Here is a 20,807-nt window from a genome sequence, read left to right on the forward strand (position 1 = left end):
GGATATACTTAAAATGTTATTTTTAGGATATACATAAAACTCCAGACATAAAATATCACATCTTTGCAAGTCATTATTATTGCTTTAATTTTATACAGTAATAATGCATCAGTTCTCTTGCTTTCTAAGGAACTTCCTGTCATTTAAAACAATTTTGTTTCCAAATTCTTTATTACCTGTAGATCCTTCTGCTTCATTGGTGTTAACATACAGCTCACATTATCATACATCTTTCTTGGTTCTCTCTTAACACACAAATATTTTACATTTTTATTCAGTAATCCACTGCTCTTTACACCTGATCTGAACCCGTTCAGGACGTCCTCTCAATTTTCAAGTTTCAAGATGCAACATCTGCTCTGCACTGTTAATCAAACAATCTTTACATTCTCCCTAGACGTCATTGAAAATAATTTTGATTGCAATCTCGTGCCAAGAGATTTATCTCTCCTAACACTCTATTACTTATTGACATTTCTGTTTGTTTAACCTCTAATATCTTCGAAATAAGTGGTCGTCCACATAACGCTGGGTTCATATACTCGGCATCATCACTTGAGAGCATCTCTTGGAAATGTTTCATTATACGCGCGCTATAATGATGGGCAGAGAATGCTACATGGCTCTGGTCTCATAGACCAGCCGCTTCACGACGATAACTACTCAGTCTATGACAACAGTGAGCTTATCACGACGCCAGACAACGACAGGGATTTGAGAGGCCCAGTCCTGCCCAGAGTGTGAGGGGAGGGGAGAAGGAGGAGGAGCAGGCTGGCGAGATGCTCTCTGTGGCCCAGGTTGAGGAGACGCTGTGTGGAGAGTAGGGACGCGAGATATTGTGGCAGCACCATCAAATTAACAGCACCATCCACCAGGAAGCACCACCTAATTAACAACAGCATCCACCATGCAGCAGCAGCACCATTCACCAACAAGAACACTCACGAGCATTCCTAATAAACCCCTGATGCTTGAAGAATGAGTGAAGACAACACAATTTAGATTGAACCCTGATATGAGAATTCACCAGTATATCAGGTCGAAAGAATACATTTACCTTCAGGAAGGCATTTCTGTGTGCTCCAGCAACAGGCACACGAGTCGTAAAGATAGAATGAAGACAACTCATCACGATAATGGAAGTAAAATTCGGTCATTCACATTCCTATAGCCCAGTCAACTCTTCTAAAGAACGACTCATCTCTGGAAGATGTTTGTAATGTAATGTTGATTTTTTGCCTCCTAAGTACATTCCATATTCCTTTCAACTGTGCAGCGTAGTTGAAGGAAATTAATAGAACTAGGATGTGTGATGGAGATGAAAAAGCTTGAGGTCTTGAATATTTATAAGATGAGGGGCCTGAGAAATTTTAGCTGCGTAGTGAATTCTTCACTCAGATCATACCTCGTCTTTGTGGAAAGATTGGCCTACTAGCATTGGTTTCTGTACGTTAAGCAAGACCTTAGTACTAACCCTGAACCTCTTACAGGTATTTGGGATGAACACCTTACGGTTACTAGCACTGTATGACTTACATTTACAAGCACTGGGTGACATCTACTAGCATTGTATGACTTACAGTTACAAGCACTGAGTGACATTTACTAGCACCGTATAACTTACACATAACAGGACTGAATGTCTTATAGTAGCTGGCACTATATATCCTGAGGTTGGTAGGTATGAATATCTTATACTAACAAAACTGATTTACGGTAATTAGTAATAAATGTCATATACAAGGCAGGAATACATGTCTTACAGTTGATGTCAATGAATGCCTTGTGATGAATGCTTTACAATAACTAGCAATGAATTAAACAGTAGTTCGTTAAGAATTTCGTTCAATAGCTAGTAATGAATGTCAATCAATGACTTACAAAAGCCCTTGAATAACATCAGAAGATTGAGATGTATTTTAATAACAATTCAATGACTTGGCGAGTCTATCTGTTCAAACAAAAACAAAATATTTATTTACTTCAGGATTCAGTTCTCACGATACACGGAATGAAGTCCACATGAGAATGAACAATCGTCGTCATGGTCCACATAGGAAAACACAAAAATATTAAGATATACATTTAACATAAAAATTTACTTCCAACAATTCCTGGGCCTAGAAATGTTTCTATAGACTCAAAATTCTCTAACGTAACCTGTCTTAAGAATTTAAATTGTTCACAACAAAGCCTTCAATTCCCATCTTAACTCCAGCATGTGATCCTATAAGCCATCCCACATATAATTCCACATGCAATGTGTAACGCACAATCCTAGAAGTCACAAACATCGATAATTACCAGAACACAGCCCCATTACTTTTACAGCATGGGGTCCGGAATAGAAACTTTCCAAAAACAATTTCACATGTTTAGAAAATGAATGCAACTCTACAAGCAAATTCCTGTCTAACAGGCGTACGGACATGTTTGATTAAATTCCACTAGATAATTGTTCTGAACTTGCTTTGGACGGGTGTTTCAAACAACGTTCAAAGAGCTTCACATAAGCTGTAATGAACAAAAAATACCTTCTCCCAAATCCAGTTGTTTCCTCTGCCTGGATCACTTTCAATTTTCGCTCGCTGTTCACGCTCTATCCAGTTCTTCTCTATATTTGCCTGACATCTTGCGCTTCAGCTCATTCTCCAACTCACATTCACTGAAGATCACATAATTATGACTATTATAATCATATTACAGTAAATCTGAACAATAAATATGAATAACAATACAATAACAGGTAATCCAAAGAATAAAAATACTGTAACGTAACAAATTAAAATAGGGAAAATAAATTTTAATAATAACTCATATAATTATTAGAATTAAATAGCGAATATTTTAGATAAAAATATGCATGTGTTATCGGCAATATCATTCCTCAGCTATTGTAAACCAATAAACATTAATAATTTTACTGTTATTGATACTGATCAAACTTGTACTGCGGGCGGAATTGCGAAAAATCAACTGCTAGTTAGTAAAATACATTGAGTTCCAGGTCAGTATATGTAAACGTATTTGATTTACTGTGCATGAGATGCAGATCTGGGACGACTGTTTGTAGACAAATATTTATACAGTGGTTTTTAAAGTCCTCCAAACGAGGTGTTTTCCTTATCAATATTCGGCGTGAATGGAAACTTAGTTTGATAATATTATAGAATACTAGTATTCTATAATATTATCCATGGTGGCCATATAATATTATCCATGGTGGCCATATAATATTATCCATATAATATTATCCATTAAAGTATTCTATAATAATTAGTATTATTATAGTAAAGGTTTATAGTGTAATAACAAATTTATATATTATTATAGAAAATGTTTATATTGTTATAAAAATTGGGTATTTTAGAAAATGTTGGTATTAATATAGATAAAGATGATATTAGCGATAATATTGGTATATATTATGTAATATTTATAGAAAATGGGGAATTAGTGTTTTCCATGAGTATTATAAGTTTGGGCAATGATAAAATATAACTCAGACAAGGTAATTAATCACTTACTAATTAGATGAACCATGTGTTAAACGTATTACCAACGGAATGTTAGAAATACAAAAGGACTAGAATCTGCAATCAGCCGGGTGAGTAAGAGATAACTTGAGGGACTTCAGTATATGGGTAGAATTTTTGTTAGAAAGACAATAAAATATATTACTAAAACATATTTTTCCCATCCAGCTACCGGAGATTTGGGTTTCCATGGGAAGAGTTCAAATTTTAGATGCATATCCTCGAAAGTCTGGTAATTTATTTTGTCATTAATACAGAACTTATACCAATTCCATTCCCACTCTTACGTCGTTTTCAGCTATTTTGCCAACAAATCTAAAACAAACGCGCTTACACACACACACACACACACACACACACACACACACACACACACACACACACACACACACACACACACACACACACACACACATACCCACCCACCCACACACACACACACACACACACACACACACACACACACACACACACACACACACACACACACACACACCCACCCACACACACACACAGACACACACACAATCCCGGCCACCATGTGCATGCAGGCAGCAGGTGCATTCCAGAACGGAAGTGCTCGGTTCAGGGAGTCGAGCCGCCCGCTGAGACAGTAGGACGCAATACTCCATCCTCACTTCGCTACCACTTGTTCACATTCACTACTCAATTATTCACATTCACATCTAATGTGAATAATTTTATGAATCAGGTAGGATTTATTGTTAGTTTATAGCTAATAGAAGTTATGAGTTTACAATTGAGGTTTTGATAGATAATTGAATAGCAAAAAATACAGTCCATAAAATAGAGATAGCATGATATATTCATTGAAAAAAACTTTTTTTATTATTAATTCATTCAATTAATTATTGTATTCATATAGTGTTGTGTATTTATTAATAATACAGTTAACATTATTGCAGGAATAGAACATTTATTTAAACACGAAATCAACATTAACAAGAAAATATACTGATATATCACCAAAAGTATACATATGTAAACAACACTGAAAAGATGACTGGCACGATCTGCAACATTGCAGTTTATTGAAGCAGATAAATTCAATGTTACTACGGTTGTTAAAACACTTAATTGTTTGAGTGTTGAGCAAGCGAAGATCCAGTTTCATTTTACCCAGAGATAAATACGATAACAGATAAATACGATGCCATATACGATAACAATTAAATTATATTTGATTTCAATGCAGATGATAATGAATAAGTCACCTATATTGGAGCAACATAATATTGTGAAAACTTTAACAATATTTATAAAACAATAGTAAGAAATTAACGTTGAAAGTAAATGCGAAAGAGGTTTTTTAAATTCATAAGGTGGAATGAGAAGAGATCTAAAAAAGCTTTAAATTTCAAATTCTAAAATGAAAGTCTTAGCGAAGATGGAGGACTGGTTGCTGAGATATCAGTGAGAATGCCTAAAGTTTGCCCCCTGGCAGGAGCTCTTGGGAAAGTTAAGAGTGGTAAGAATACGAGTTTACAGGTGAGAGTAAACTCACCATCATTGCCATCGACACACACCTGGCGTCATAGCTCGGGTTTACACAATCTGGCCTACCATTCAAGGCGTTGAATACGTTACGAAGTTTATAAATCCAATAAAAAAATACGTATTAGTAAAAGTTAAGTCATGGAAATGTTGACGTTTTTTTATGTATCGGTCTTAGGCTGGACGGTAAAGCGATGGTTTCGCGTCATGCAGGTCGGTGTTCAATCCCCGACCGTCCAAGTGGCTAGGCACCATTTCTTTCCCCCACTCGTTCCATCCCAAAATCTTATCCTAATCCTTTCCAAGTGCTATATAGTCGTATTGGCTTGGAGCTTTCTCTTGATAATTCCCTTCCCCCCTCCTCCTTCCAGTATGTAACTCAAGGGCTTCATGTGGATTTTCAGGGCCTTCACTTAAGTATTTCAAGGCTTCACATAGATTTTCAGGGCCCTCACGTAAGAATCTCAGGTTTCGCGTGGATCTTCAAGGGCTTCGCATCGTTCTCAAATGCTTCCTGTGGTTTTCAAAAGAGCTTAACAACATTGCAAAATAACTTCAAGAGATCTTAAGGATGGCTTCACGGAGGGCTTCGAATTGCCTCAGGAGGGATTCAAGAGAGATCCACAAGGACTTATAAACTTTGATTGGGGACTTGGAGCCCGAAACTTCCTCTTGGAGAACGTATTGTTGGAGAAGTTAGGGCGTCCAGTATGATCTCAGCAAACTCCTTGATTATAATTAATTAATCAGAAGCGTCTGAGCGCAACATCCAAGATATCGCGACGAGATGAAGACATTCCTCACAGCTCGGTGAGGTCTTATCCTGTTACAAATACCTTTCGATCTTGGAAGAGAATATCTGTAAGTTATTACATTCCAGTGGTGAATATCAAGGCGTCATCAAATAAATTAGTTACTCTGAATTTTGTCCATGTGATGTCTCTGGATGCTTTCAGTTAACTTCAGAAGAACTAGGTGTCCTGTAGCTAAGGATTCTATTTACATTTCTTAAAGAGATCGTAGAAAAGCTATATGTTTCCTCTCACCAGCCTACCAAGCCTCAGGTGAGGGGAAACTAAGATGTAAATCGATCAGCGGATCGTGTGTTCCGTGAGCACCACATACATAATGTCGCTTTAAAATTACTCGTGGAAAAAAATAGCGCTGAACTTCACAAATCTGCGACTTCATAATGGTCCAGGAGGTACCGAAACGTCGTTACTTGAGTAGTAGTGTCTAAGATCTGAAGAAAATAATGATCGACCTGATCTAGATCCTTAAATAATCATTCCACTTATGCGTTGTGTATTGCATTTTATTCTTTTGTTACGAAATGCCACTGAGCACATCAATATTTAACAGTTGTTATAAGGTACTAATAATTTTAAGAAAAAAATTGTTATATAAACGCAACTTTAACCTCACAAAGACAGTCTCGCAAGTAAAAACCCTGATTAGGACCGCCTCATAAAAAACACGCCTTCACAAGGACATATACTACCAATGATACACCTTCACGTGGACACATATTTACAATGACACATCCAAGACACACTCACTCTCCATGTCAACAGACTCAGAGCTCCGAAGAGGATCATCACTCCAACACAACCTGTAGAATACTCTCAGCACTGGTATATCTCAGCTTACCTCTGAACACAAACGTGAAACATATAATACCAAAACGATTGTACATCACCACATCAACATAAAATCATTATAAATACTGTATAGTTCGGATTCTAACCCAGCAAACCGATCACAAACACATATGCAACGCTGCAACACAAAGATATTAAACCACTGACGTCACCCCCTTAAACATTTGGGCAAAACATCCACATGAAAAATGCATCACCACACCAACAACAAATGGATCATTCCACCTACAAGAGCAGACATTCACCGCTGCTAAATAAACACGTTCTATACTCGGATCTCCGCGTAAAACTATTTCCAGCGCCAAACTATTTCCAGTGATGGTTGCCTCTCTAATCCAGGGTCTCGTAGCGAGGCAACATCTGAGAACCTTCAGGTGATAATGTATCTGAGGGAGTTTCCTCGCCTTTGTGTCAGCCTTGCTTATTAGGTTGTCTTTGTGCGTCTTAGTGAGACTTCCAGTGTCGCAGATGGTTCGAATGTTCTTAAGCGTATGTAGTTGTGCGCCTCTGTTGTAAGGCTACCACACTTTACTTGCATTTGCGTCAACTTCGCTTAATACTATTTGGTTATGTGTCTTTCTACTGAGGCTACTTCAGTCTACTTGCACCTGTGTCAGCTTCGCTTAATACTATGCAGTTACATGTCTCTCTTCTGAGGCTAGAGAAGTGCGTCTTTCTAGTGAGGTGCCCACAGTCTCGTTGCATCTGTATCAGCCTCGCTTAATAGTGTGTATTTGTGCGTCTCTCTAGTGAGGTGTGCAAACATAATAACGTTTCCATGGAAATTTTTACTAATTATTTATCATCTCTGTTACTAAAACATAATTAACTGTATTTCCTCGAAGCGATGAATCACCGTTTGTTAGTGTTGATTCTGGTATGACGAGATGCATGAGACTAATGAAATAATAGACAATTATTAAAGAGAATGAATATTTCTTTGTCTATATGAGGATGGAGGCCAGACACTCAGGGCTAGCTGCGTTGAACTTTGTAGAATTACCGGGGTAAATGTGATTTTATCGTGTCATAGAGCTAGGAGTCTGCCCCCATGCTCCCCTTTGAAAGGGATTTAGCCCATAATCCTCATTCACGAGGTCGATGGACATGAAATGTACCACCTAAAATCTGTAGAGTTTAGTATTCGCTCAAATATTAGTGTATTCAGATATCGAGTTGAAAAATGTATGTTCAGGTGACAGATCTGCATTATAGAAGCACCTTTCTGGCTACAGTGATGGAGAGAATGTGAAGGGAAAGTGGTTACAGTTAATAGCTAGACAGGGGAAGATACGTCGGGGGTGTAGCGCGCAGGGTATGTGTGTGCGCGATATGGGGAAGATAGAGACAAATGGTGTATATGGACGAAGATGGGGAGGGTGTATGTGTGGGGAGATGGGGAGGTGTAGGGGAAGATGGGTAGCATGTGTGAGGGGAGATGGGAGGGCGATTGGGGGGTGATGGGTATTGTGTATGAGGAAGAGATAAGAATGGTGTTTGAGGGTTAGGGGAGAATAGTATGTGAGATTTAGATGGGAAGGGTATGTATGAGTGAGTGATCGGAAGGGTGTTTTTTTTTTAGGAGGAAGGGAAGGGGGAAGGGGTGTGTGAGAGAGATGGAAGGAGTATGTGTGTGTGTGTGAGAGATGGTTAGAGTATGTGTGTGAGAGAGATGGGAAGAGTATGTGTGTGTGTGAGAGAGAGATGCTGAGAGTATGTGTCTGTGAGAGATGGGGAGATGTTTACAGTTATGAAGATCGTGTATCGGTGATAGTTACGTAGCTGGGGAGGAGAGGGTATGCTTAGGGGAAGATGGGATGAGTATCCTGGGGAAACCTGGGCACCTGGTGGACCCGGGCACAGCCGGGTGCAACATCAACTCCTACGTCTGTTTCGTAAAAAAAATCTAAGTACCTCCACACACATATTATCAAATATATACAACATTTTGTAACTGCCATCAGTCAGTGTGAGGCAAAAGAGTCCTTCGTTCTCCTTCGTCGTATTATTATATACGATACTATTGATCGATAACGATATCGATCAATCCGTTAACAAATGTGGCGTGTTAGTAAAAATTTTAGCGCCGTAATTTTGACATTTTCTGAGCAATGTCATCGATAAGTTAGGTGGGTTGCTTGGGTTCTTCCGTTAGTAGCTAAGCAAAAATAGTTACACTTTTTACGGAGTTTCAAATCTAGAGAGATCAGGCTGAGAACTGATCGCTTCTCAACTCATGTCTTACCTCTCACAAAGGAAAACAGAGTTTCCAAAAGACTTCAAAGCATTTGCTTATACTAATCCTTATTTAAAACGTTTCAGCCACGATACACCGGGGAAGAGAAGACTTTATGGAATCATTATAGTTTTCATAGAGTCTACGGACTCTAAAATGATCAGGGTCCTATGCCCCCCTTTGAAAGGGATTCGGCCAATGTCGTCACTTTCCCTTCCACATGTTTCTTGGGGTTATAGCCTAGATTTAGGTACGGCGAAAATTATAAATATTTAAAAATTGAAAATTCTGTATGGTGCAGATGCTTCTCTAAACGTCATGCACTTAATCAGTTGAGAATAATTGAAACCGCGGATTCAGTTTGCCGAGTGCGTTGGTTTCCTGCATAACATTCAGAAATAGTAACGTTCTCTTGTTTTCCTTTTAAATTTAATTTGTTTACTGAACTCCGAATAGTTAGTTTTTTTATAAAATACACACCATTCCTCTTTTTAAATGGCTATATACATGCTATATATATATATATATATATTTATATATATATATATATATATATATATATATATATATATATATATATATATATATATATATATATATATATATATATATATCTTCATGTTATAGTAAAGTGTCCGAATACTCAATCAAAATTAGATTTTCTGTCATTACCACTATACCGGATTTCTGCCCAAAACATGAGCATGAGTCAGTCTTGGAAAGCCTTTGTGATTATAATCATGATTAATGTTTTATATATGTTAACTATATGGGGGGACGCCCGACGGTACCCGGGACCATTCAGTATAAAGTTACCTCTTATATACCATGATTTTTGCAGAGTGAAAGCTGCTGTAGGTTAAAACATGTCTGCGTTGGAGGATCCCTCGGGATAGTGGCCCTGATGGTGGTGATCTGGCACGAACTTCGTGTGGGTAAGGAGGAAGACCTGACTCAGTGGGGAGGGAGGTAGTGGAGACCTGACTCCTGACTCATTGGGAGGGAGGGGGGAGGGGGGAGTCCTGACTCAGTGATGATGGAAGAGAGACGTGTTTTAATGAATAATTAAGTAGGTGCCGTTCAGATTACCTATGGTTCGAGGCTCCAATGGCCAAAGGGGATGATATATATATATATATATATATATATATATATATATATATATATATATATATATATATATATATATATATATATATATATATATATATATATATATATATATATATAATCCTCTTTCTTCTTCTAGGTGAATCTTTCATTCACCTTTGGCACTGGGAGCCTCGAACACCCGTGCAATGGCATGGGAGATGAACGCTCTTTCAAAGTCTCCTACTTCCTCCTAGAGGCTCTTATTTATAGAGAGGCTCCCAGAGGCTCTTATTTACAGTTGTGAAGTGGAAAAAAATCATATCTCAAATGCATGAGTAATAATAGATCCCTGGCTTTTGTACAACTTTCAAAACCTCATTTCTCCTGAAATGATTCTCGGAATACAAACCAAAGTTTGGAAGCCTCTTTTTTTTACCTCTAGCCGCGAAGTGGAGAGGATACGCCATTATCTGCGAGTTTTGCTTTGAGGAACAACTCTGATTCCCGAATGCTACTCAGAATACCGTATGGGTCCCTATCAACTTTTGGCAGAATACTCCCTCGCTCTCCTAGCCACCGATAACATATATCAATCATATCTGAAATGCGGGAAACAGCTACAATTTTGTCGTCTCTTTGATGGTATGTGCAGTTTGCATGATGGGTTTATCACATGGCATTTATAGATGACTTTTACCTGTCATTTACAAGGTATTTCTCATCAACATGTGTTAGAATTTAACCATTGATTTATTTTCACTCCGTTTGCAATAATAGGGTTTTTATAGTCATTTTTTTGTTTGTCTTGGAGTGTTTTAATTGCCATTGTTTGGTGAGCCTGGCTATGACTTGTTTGTTAAATTTTTTATAATATACTCTAGTTGAATATGGTGAATATACGTTCGACTTTCCTATATTATTATGTTAATATTTTCCACTTTGGCAGTCGACTAAAAGACACCAGAAAGTAGACTTTCCAATTACTGAATTTGGACAAACGCGAAAAGTTTTTATATTTATGTTGCTAATAAGACCTAACCTAACCATCCTAAGCTTAATACACGCAGTCTTTGATTTGTATATTTAAGTTTGGTTTTTATCTCGCTTTTTTCGGGGTTCCATACATAAGTTCAAAAAGTTGCTTGCTAGGAGTCCATTACTACATATTGCTACTTTCGAACAAATAGTTTAAAAAAGTTCTATCATTTCAGGAGGAGGATTTAATGTTCTAACGTTCTAGTAAATAGTATTTTAACAGCTGTTTTTTATCATATTAAATGCTTTTTTCATTCTATGTAATCTTTCTTCAGGTGGATTGTACCCTTAAAGATGTCTTTATGTACCTTTTGTTCCTTTAGACTTAGATTCGTGCAGGTTATCTTGAGATGACTCCATTGATCAATGTCCCCCTCGGCTTCATTGTATTTATACCATTGTATTCTACCAAGAATTTATTATTAGTTAAAAGTGTGTCAATCAGCCTTGTTTATAGGTTATCAAGTTGAATTACATTTCCGCTGAGAATGTATTTATTTCGATGTTAATTTATATATTTTATTTTACAGCTTTCTAGGGGAATGTTTAACTTGATGCATGAACAACTGTCATGAGTTGAATTATTCTTGCTGAATTTTATGTTGTCTTGAAATCTAGTCTTCGGAAAGCCGTGTAATTCTAACAGTGAAAGCGTAGTTTCCCGAGGAGTTTATGGGCTGTTTTAGTTTAGAAGTGTACTTAAATAGGGCTTGTGAGTTTGGTGCTGAGAGTGGCAGCTGGGTTACGGATGCTGCTCACATTGTTCTTATGGTGAGGCTGCAGACTCCGCTGATGTCCCTGTGATGCAGAGCTACAAAAACTTCCACATTGTTTACAAATTCTGATTTCACAATTTCAACATTGTCCAGATATCGGAAGTTATTTCATTTACCTAGGCTAGAAAGTAAGAATTTTTAGCATTAAATTGCATCAACTAATCTTTCGTTAATTTTGATAGCAAATCTAGATCCTCTGAATTAATTTAGCTCCCTATTTAATATCGTCTGCAAATTGCCTATTCTCAACCTGTTAAGAATAAATCAAAGATAAATATGTTTTGATAAATTTTGTGTCCATTTCTAACTGAGAATTTAATAAAACGTGCCGAATGCATGTCAAATGGAGATGGGAGAGGGAGAGGAACACGAGAGGAAGCTGCGTCCGGAAGAGGGAAAGGGTGAGACGAAGGGAAGGTTAAATTGGTGATAAAAGTGGAGAGGAAGTGGAAAAGATAGGAGGGAGCCCAGCAGGAAAAGAGGGGGGGAATGGGAAGGAGAGGGATCACGAGGGTTGTGATGTGAAGGGTTGAGACGGGAATGGAGTATGGAGTGAGTTTTGTATGAGGAGGACGGAGGAAGGGACGGGCGTAGAGCTGAGTGGGAGAGAGTACAGACAGGGATGGAGGGCTAGCTACTGGGATAGTATCAATATAGATCAAGGAAGAGAGAGAAATAACAATAGGTAAGTGGGAAAGGAGGAAGAAAGAATTAAACAAGCGTTTTCTGGGCGATGATTTTTGTATACAAGACCCACGGTATGATGGGCCTTGGAGGGGGAATGGGTGGGTGGGTGCATTGTCGATGGGAAGGGGTTCTGGGGGTTGTCCATGGCGACAGGTGCTTTAAGGGGGGGTTAGCCATGATGGGGGTGCTATGGTGGGTGGGTGTTCGGGGAGGGGGTGCTATAAGGAAGGGAGAGGGTGCTTCTAGTGGGGGGTATTTGGCGGTTGGCCATGTGGGAAGGGGTGTATGATTCAGGGTGGGGGTTAGGTGGAAGGGGTGTTCTGGAGAGAGGGAGGAGAGGGTGTTTAGAGGCTAGTTGTGAGTCTCTATCCCGTAATCCTTTTCCTTTGTGTTGGTAGTTCTCTCTCTCTCTCTTTCTCTCTCTCTCTCCCTCTCTCTCTCTCTCTCTCTCTCTCTCTCTCTCTCTCTCTCTCTCTCTCTCTCTCTCTCTCTCTCTCTCTCTCTCTCTCTCTCTCTCTCTCTCTCTCTCTCTCTCTCTCTTCAGCATTTAAAACATCCACTCTCTCTACTTCTTCCCTTTCTTACCTCTTTTCCTTTGTCAAGATCTCTTTGCTGATAGACTTTTCTGTACATGGAATCTTTAGTGTGTGTTTGCCACTAAATATGCTGGTGTTCGCTGGAAGCCAGAGATAAATTAGATTGGCTAAGGGCCCTTTTCCGACTGGTGGAATTTTCCTAGTCTGAAAAATTATATTATTTCCTTGTCAGTCTTGTCTGCTCTGGTTATGGTCGCTTTTGCCTCACTCCATTTTAAGCCTTTTATCCCACGAAGTGTCTCCTTGTATAGTAATTGACAATTCACTCTCCAACACCAATTTCGTTCTGAAAATCGATTTTTTTTCGAGAATCGAGAAGAGAAAAAATATGTATATTGTGAAGAACAAAAAAAAAATATGTATATAAAAGCACACAAACACACACACGCACACGCACATAATATATATATATGTATATATATATATATATATATATATATATATATATATATATATATATATATATATATATATATATATATATATATATATATATATATATATATATATATATTCATTCGCATATAGTCCTGGGGACCATTCAGGCTTGTTCGCATTTGTGTTCCTCACGTGTACCCCAAAGAATGAGGTGATTTGGTGAAATGCTATGCCCAAGATTATCATCCGAGTTGCCGTCGGGGAAGTGGCTCAAATAGCCTTGGCTATCACTTCCTTTTGACGGCCGTGATGGTCAAGTGGATTAAGGTGCACTGTAGTTACCAGTTGCGTTGCTCCTGGGAGTATGGGTTCGAGTCACTTCTGGGGTGTGAGTTTTCTTTCGCATATAGTCCTGGGGACCATTCAGGCTTGTTCGCATTTGTGTTCCTCACGTGTACCCCAAAGAATGAGGTGATTTGGTGAAATGCTATGCCCAAGATTACCATCCGAGTTGCCGTCGGGGAAGTGGCTCAAATAGCCTTGGCTATCACTTCCTTTTGACGGCCGTGATGGTCAAGTGGATTAAGGCGCCCTGTAGTTACCAGTTGCGTTGCTCCTGGGAGTATGGGTTCGAGTCACTTCTGGGGTGAGTTTTCATTCGCATATAGTCCTGGGGACCATTCAGGCTTGTTCGCATATATATATATATATATATATATATATATATATATATATATATATATATATATATATATATATATATATATATATATATATATATATATATATATATATATATATATATATATGTGTGTGTGTGTGTGTGTATCACGAAAATAAACACGTGATATATATATATATATATATATATATATATATATATATATATATATATATATATATATATATATATATATATATATATATATATATAATACACGTTCGCTGGGATAACATACGCCAGAATTCAGTTTTCCAGGATTACGTTCGCCAGGGCGACGTTGGCAACGATAACATTTTCGGGGATAACGTTCGCCAGGATAACATATATGTTATCCTGGCGAAGATAACATATATGTTATCCTGAAGAAGATATATGACGTGAGATCCACGTCATATATCTTCTCTAACGTTCACCTGAAATGGAATTGAAATTGTTGTTTTATATATACAAAGAGGTTCTGGATGAATTAATTGATATTGAATTGGAATTTAATTGAAAATTAAATTGTTTGCTTGTTTATAATTTACTCCTGGCACATGTGATTCACTAGATGATTGGAACTGTTCATGCGGTTATGAGGTTCGTTCATACGGTTATGAGGTTCGTTCATGCGGTTATGAGGTTCGTTCATGCGGTTATAAGGTTCGGTCATGCGGGTATAAGGTTCGGTCATGCGGGTTATGAGGTTCGTTCATGCGGTTATGAGGTTCGTTCATGCAGTTATGAGGTTCGTTCATGTGGGTATGAGGTTCGTTCATGCGGTTATGAGGTTTGTTCATGCGGTTATGAGGTTTGTTCATGCGGTTATGAGGTTCATTCATGCGGTTATGAGGTTCGTTCATGCGGTTATGAGGTTTGTTCATGCGGTTATGAGGTTTGTTCATGCGGTTAAGAGGTTCGTTCATGCGGTTAAGAGGTTTGTTCATGCGGTTAAGAGGTTCGTTCATGCGGTTATGAGGTTTGTTCATGTTATATGGTAACTTTGGTTTTCAAATTATAGGTGAGTAATTTATATCCAAATCAAGCTACGCAATCTTTCTTCAGTATAGCAAATATACTAACGTCTTAATAGAAGTAGGAGTAACACCATATATGTCAACTTTAAAATAAAACTATTGGCTCGACACTTTTCCATATAACAGTTGTCTGACGTTGTGTGTTATAATTTTTTCAACTGACGAGAAATATTTTGTATGAAAAATTCTATAAATACTGCATCTTGAATGTATTTCGTGCTAGCAGCGTGTTGGGCAGAATTCAGCGACTTATTAGTATTAATGAAATATCCGGATCTACATTAAGACCAACTAATTCCAAACAAGAGAAAACGTATTTCTATTTCCTGCATCTTCTTTTCACTGTTGAAGCCAACGTATTAGACAACAGCTGGTGCGGAAGTTTCTCACACAGTATACAACGTCATCGCGTCTCCTCCATGGTCCATTAAAAAGTTGTGTAATTGTAAGTAGGAAATTTTTCTCTGTTAAAGTAGATCGTCGTTGTAGGCACATATACGTGTATATTTCCGTCACACACACACACACACACACACATATATATATATATATATATATATATATATATATATATATATATATATATATATATATATATATATATATATATATATATATATATATATATATATATATATATATATATATATATTCAGATTTAATCACTATAATCATCACAATTTAATCATAAATACATTACCTGTTTCTAAATACTTTCTGTGAATCATTTTAATACTTTTGAGCTTTATAAGCAAGATCCTTCCCTGTACAGTTTCCAGAACCTGGCTGAAAGAATATAAATTGCCCAAAATAAGCATATTGTGCATATCTGTATGATACACTTGAAGTAAAAGTCAATTCCAAATAGAGGTATATTTTTCATTAAATTTCCCTATAAAGTTTAACTTCTGTGGAGGACGAGCGTCCGCTTCATGCAGTCGACTCCATAAGACTGTTATGATGCACCAAGAGAAGCACATAAACGCTTTATGAGTTAGAAACTTCAGCTCGTTTTGCTGGAAACTTTTGCCATTTCCCGTAGCGATCTGTGGCTGACACACATGTTGACTGAGCGGCAAAACACCTGTCAGTGTTAGGATGGCCAGGCTGATACACATGCTGTCTGAGCGGCAAAATACCTGTCAGAGTAAGGGAGGCCTGGCTGAGATACAGGTTAATTAAAGACCTGTATCTCTATCTCTATCTATCTCTATCTGTATCTGTATCTCTATAGAGACCTATCACCTATCACTATGAGTGTTTCCAGGGTAGCTGTATTGTTTGAAGTTAAGGTTAGACATATAATATATATATATATATATATATATATATATATATATATATATATATATATATATATATATATATATATATATATATATATATTTTTTTTTTTTGAGAGTGTAATGTGAGTATAAATTGCTATGACCTCATATGGACGAATAGGGGATCAACAGTTTCTTGTATTCCAATTTTCTTATAGTAAGATAAGATCTGTCTGCCCAGTCTAAACTTTCGTGTGCTCCATTGCTACTCTATCTCACCACCTTAATACGCTTTCTTTAATTTAAAGTGTTACCAGCGTCAGGAAAATTAAGAGGTAATGATGCAAAGTTACATTGTCTCCGTGGCGAATAGTTTTAGCTTTCTTGGGATCATCAGATAGAAGCAGCTTTGAACAAACTCACTGTTCCTGATGTTCTAAAGTAGCTTATTCGTTAGACTTCGTGTATTCCAGACGCTCAAATATACTCCTCAAATATATCCATATTTTCCTCTATGATCTTTCTCTTCGTAAATACTGTTTTTTCGCATTGAAATCATGTCGTATCTCCTGTATCTATTATTTGTTCATTTTGCAATTAAGCTTCCCAACATGTGGGAAATATTTCCTCTCTGTAGAAAGTAATGCCACTTTACTCAAGTTCATTTCCAGTAAAACTCACTTTTTTGCGTAATCAAGTTAAACTCTAGTTGATTGATTCCTGAACTTTGAAAGTTTAGTTTTTGATCATAAGTTTTCTATCAACATTTTCAGGCATTCCTCCCGCTCTGACGGTCTTTATACCTCGCAATTCAACTATTGCCAAGAATGTATCTAGAGTCTTGTGAACCCCTGTAGAGAGTCTAACCATAGTTAGACTCTTTATTGAATTTTCATATCGGCAAAATTAGCTGATATGAATATTTAAAAATTTGTATATCTCTCCAAATGATCGTGAAACACTATAGTTATTAAGTCTTTTTTTCTATTGTTCATCTCTGAGCTACTCTGCATGATTATTTTTTTAATTCAAACGTCTTTAAGGGGAAGTCATCCAACTCACTTAGTGCTTTATAGCGATAATTACATAACTATTCCCCAGGCACGTTCGGTCTCCATCTTTCATAAGGAGTCTGGAAATATCTTTTGGAAAATAACTGATTTTTAAATTGCTTTCTTGACTTCAGTCTTGAGTGAGCCGCGTTATATTTTCATACAAAAAATATTATACGCACTATAATTAATTTGTATTTATAATGTACATGTGATACAAATACAAAGATGAATACATTTAAAAAAAAATTAAGTTTTAATTACTACAGCAATAGTAATTGTCCCACAAATGTTAATTTTCGAGATTCCTTGTTATAAATATTTGCACAAGTAACTCTAATTTCCCCACAGATGGCATTTTATCTTAATTAAATTAAACATATTGCAGAGGAAGTCTGAGCCAATAGCACCGAAGCGCATAACAGCAGCCCATCAATCATAATTTTTGTTCCTTCACACCCTGAGCTGGGCTCAACGCAGCCCCGGGGATATTGGAGAGAGTCAAGCCCACCAATTTATTACCGTGTTGGTCAGCATCGAACCCGGGTGCAGCCTCATGCGTCACCACCTACTGATATGCTGAAATTTATTCTCTGAATATATATATATATAGTGGTCTGAGCCAGAAAGGGTTAACGCTGGGTTGAATATACCGTGACTTGAGGTACGTTGGGTGGGAAGAGAGTGCGTCACTTCCCATCCGAATGGCATGTCTAATAATCCACAATTAAATGCGTAATGTTCCTTATACTCTAGACTGAGATGGTGAGAAGAAAGCAGAGAAATGTAGCAGAAACGTAACTTTCAGTTACGTAACTTTTCAAACGTAACTTTTTGTTAACTTTCAGCTGTCAAATCAGCTCCTTTCTCTATCATACCTGATCTCATTCTCCCGTCGCACGTACCTGTATGGACTCTGAATATAATTTTATTAATAGCATCATTGCACTTCCAAGGATTCGGCTTGGTCGTTATCGCTGGTACTTCCGAAACATAATCGTTTACGACATCGTAAATTCCTTCCACAAGCACTCGCTAAATTGGTCATGAATGATAGAGTCTTTCCAGATGTGCTTTCCCATCCACCTCACTGCTTTGCAGGGTAGGTGTTCAATCCCCGATGGTTGAAGTAGTTAAGGGCCCGTTCTTTCCCTCAGTCATCATGGTCCATGATTTTATTGTCTCCTAATATACTTTGTCAGTAATATATCCTTGCGATGCTACATGTACTTGTAGCTATAAGCTGCAATCCATGCAATGAGAACATTGCTATCAAAGTAATGCTTAGAAAACTATAACTGAAAAACACACCAATTTGTATCACTAATTACCTTTAAGCTGCACTTGTTGACTGCTCTATCTGTACGATCTACACAACTGAATAGATTAATCGTAATATGCATAATTACTCTCTCCCAGGTACTAAGAGACATAATAAATACAGTTCAGCAATCTGTAGGTGTTTTGTGCCTTTTTGTGACACAAATATTAGTAATTCTAAACATGCCAGAACTGTAATAAGTATCTATGCTACACTGAACAAGATGTGTTAACTGCTGTGCTCGTAAGGAAGTAACTTAAGACCTTAAGCAGCAAAATAGATTCGTCTCAGGCCTAGTCAGGGGCCCCTCTCACAGTCAGGACCTAGCAGCTGCAACTAGACTACAGGAGAACCACATTCTCCAGACTCCCACATACAAAGATGTGAGAGTTACGAAATGGTCACAGTTTAAAATGCCTCAGGAATCCGTGAGAATAAAGGGTTACTGGGCGCGTTCACTTCTACATGGCCGAGAGGTCGAGAGTTCAACACGGCCTAGAGGCCGAGAGTTCAACACGGCCGAGAGGTCGAGAGTTCTACACGGCCGAGAGGTCGAGAGTTCAACACGGCCTAGAGGCCGAGAGTTCTACACGGCCGAGAGGTCGAGAGTTCAACACGGCCGAGAGGTCGAGAGTTCAACACGGCCGAGAGGTCGAGAGTTCTACACGGCCGAGAGGTCGAGAGTTCAACACGGCCGAGAGGTCGAGAGTTCTACATACCCGAGAGATCGAGAGTTCTACACGGCCGAGAGGTAGCGAGGTCGTTTTGGCCAGACGCTTACATTAGCATGAATTATCTTATCGAAACGCCACAGTCACGAAGACCAACCCTGTTGACCAATCCTGGAGCAATATAGTCAATTACGAATGTTACTCCGCGTGCAGTAATGACTAATATATACAGATGACGATCCTGATAACAACCCCCCTATGTACCTCTCTCACCCCCACCCCCTCTCTTGTGCCTCACTTACCCCTCTTGTACCTCACTTAACCCCCCCCCCCCCCCCTTGTGCCTCACTCAACCCCTAGTCTTTATTCTTGTACTTACTAGCGTGCTCACTCTCACACTAACCCTCGCACTCTAGCACACGCTCTCTTCTGTAGCACACTCACTCTCCTGCTCCATACTATTTTCTCAATTTGACAAAGATTAAATTTAAAGTAGATTTTCCTAATCAGAAAAATACTTATATAAGTAGCTCACCTAACCTATCGAAGAAAATGCTAATTAGTTCGAGGTAGCGTCCGATTGTAGTAGTTTAATATCATTAAACCACTGTATTTTGGACGCTCGAGTCGATAGCGTCCAAATTGAGTCGCATTAAGTGTGAAAACACAGCCAAGTTCATCTTCCAATTTACACGCGCGCCTGCCCATCCTCGTACCAACAAACCCTCCAATTTTTGGAATGTCGATGCATATTTGCATATTTTTTTCTGGCAGTCCAATCGGCTTAGTTTATATTTACGTTGCTCTTCGCGTCGGGCTGATCGAGGAAGTGTCACACTAGGCCTGGAATTCACTTATACTTATACATTCACTATACGTATAAAATCTAGAGTATTTTAAATGTCACTCTCGCTGTATTCTGATTATTTTTTGTCGGATGCTCAGTATTTTTATCAGTTTATTTTTGTCAGGTGCTCAGTATTTCTTGTTTAAAGACTTTCTTTGTGTGTGTGTGGGTGTGTGTGTGTGTGTGTGTGTGTGTGTGTGTGTGTGTGTGTGTGTGTTTGTGTGTGTATGTGTGAGTGTGGGTGTGTGTGTGTGTGTGTGTGTTTGTGTGTGTATGTGTGAGTGTGGGTGTGTGTGTGTGCGTGTGTGAGTGTGTTTGCGTGTGTGTCAGAGTGAGAGAGCACGAATGAGGGACAAAGAGAACGAATAAGAGAGAGAGAGAGAGAGAGAGAGAGAGAGA

The 20,807-nt window shown here is 38.1% G+C and overlaps 1 protein-coding gene across 7 annotated transcripts in view; it reads left to right on the forward strand.

The window, feature by feature from the left end:
- KaiR1D (Kainate-type ionotropic glutamate receptor subunit 1D) overlaps positions 1-20,807 on the forward strand; it is a 239,700-nt gene that overhangs the window by 69,419 nt on the left and 149,474 nt on the right. The gene's annotated exons all lie outside the window — the stretch shown is intronic.

The sequence above is a fragment of the Procambarus clarkii genome, chromosome 28 (assembly GCF_040958095.1).
Source record: "Procambarus clarkii isolate CNS0578487 chromosome 28, FALCON_Pclarkii_2.0, whole genome shotgun sequence".
Classification (NCBI taxonomy): Eukaryota; Metazoa; Arthropoda; class Malacostraca; order Decapoda; family Cambaridae; genus Procambarus; species Procambarus clarkii.